Source organism: Mesocricetus auratus, unplaced genomic scaffold (assembly GCF_017639785.1).
Source record: "Mesocricetus auratus isolate SY011 unplaced genomic scaffold, BCM_Maur_2.0 Super-Scaffold_100009, whole genome shotgun sequence".
Taxonomy (NCBI): Eukaryota; Metazoa; Chordata; class Mammalia; order Rodentia; family Cricetidae; genus Mesocricetus; species Mesocricetus auratus.
The window spans coordinates 81869786-81871582 of NW_024429193.1; the positions used below are offsets into that span (position 1 = coordinate 81869786).

General features: G+C 37.0%; 1 pseudogene; it reads left to right on the top strand.

Moving 5' to 3' along the window:
* Nucleotides 1-567: 567 nt before the first annotated feature.
* Nucleotides 568-1327, top strand: LOC101835775 (annotated as a pseudogene).
* The last annotated feature ends 470 nt before the right edge of the window (nt 1328-1797 follow it).

Consider the following 1797-nt stretch of genomic DNA (forward strand, 5'->3'; position numbering starts at 1 on the left):
TGGCCACTATATCCACACTGTACTACCTAACCCTCAGTCCCATAGTCATGGCAATGATTGAAAAGTGAGTTAAATTACTGAGTTAAAGTAATATTTGTTTGATATGTGCCATGAAATGGAAGTCAGTTATTAAAAATTAGACAAGATATAAATACCTGGAAGCACATGGTGTCTCTGGAGTTAATAGCAACACTGAAGCAAATATAAGAAAAGAAAATATTTTATATAGGCTTTAATATTATTGGTGGCTTCAGACATTCACTACAAGTAGTGAAAGTAACTCTAGGAGTGGGTAGGTAGTAAGGGTAATGTCTGTATTTCCCCTTTGTTGTATTATTTTCAGTAAAACCCCATTTGTTGGATAGTAACAAGACAGTAGCAAAACTACATTTCTATTTCTGTTACTAATACTTGTTTCTTAATAATAGATACTTAGAGAAAATTTCAAGACTAAAGGTTGATCCATCTGATTTGAAGTGTTCTTTGCTAATTGAATAGCTATTGATGAGTGTTGAAGTAGACATTTTCCAGACAAGGATGATAGAGTGATTTTTATGTCCTCTGTAAATGCAGTTGTTAAGTTGTTTCTCAAAAACGTTTTTTCCCCTTTAGGATATCTATAAAATTGGTGGTATTGAGATTGTCCCTGTGGGCCAAAAGGAGACTGGTGTTTTAAAACCTGGAATGGTTATTACCTTTGCTCCAGTCAATGTTACAACAGAAGTAAAGTCTTTTGAAATGGACCATGAAGCTTTGAGTGAAGCTCTGTCTGGAGACAACGTGGGCTTCCATGTAAAGAACGTATCTGTCAAAGATGTCAGACGTGGCAACGCTGCTGGTGACAGCAAAAATGGCCCACCTATGGAAGCTGCTGGCTTCACTGCTCAGGAGATTACCCTGAAGCATGCAGGCCACATTAGTGCTGACTCTGCTCCTGTACTGGACTGTCACACAGCTCACGTAGCATGCAAGTTTGTCGAGCTTTTAGAAAAGATTGATTGCTGTTTTGGTAAGAAGCTGGCAGGTAGCCCTAAATTCTTGAAATGCAGTGATGCAGCCATCGTTGGTATGAGTCATGGAAAGCCAATGTGTGTTGAGAGCTTCTCTGACTGTCCTCCACTGGGTCATTTTGCTGTTCCTGACATGAGGCAGAAAGTTGCTGTGGGTGTCATCAAAGCTGTGGACAAGAAGGCTGCTGGAGCTGGCAAGGTCACCAAGTCTTTCTGCCCAGAAAGCGCACAAGGCTAAAGGACTATTATCCCTAACACCACTGCAACCAGTGGTGGAAGAATGGTCTCAGAACTATTTGTCTCTATTGGATATTTAAGTTTAATATTGAAAGACTGGTTAATGATAACAACACATTGGAAACCCTTCAGGAGGAAAGGAGAATGTTTTGTGGACCATTCTTTTTTTGTGTATGACAGTTTTAAGTTCTTAGTTTTCAAAATCAGTACTTTTTAATAGAAACAACTTGACCAAAACTCAGCCACAGAATTTTGAGACGCACTGAAATACAAGTTTAATGAGAAAAAAGGTGGCCTAACTAATTTAATGGACAATACCAAAATGATCATAACAAAGTATATAAACATTACTTCTAGGTAGAAAGGAACAAAACAGAAACTTGAAAGTATAATAATTATGTGCCTATTATATATTTATATTTATATATTTAAACTCTGTAGATAGATAAGATACCAAATTCCCTTTGAATAATGCTTAATACAATGTAATAAGTAGTAATTTTTCTTGTATATTTGCATGTGATTTCTATGTTCTTCTCCAAGATGAGCA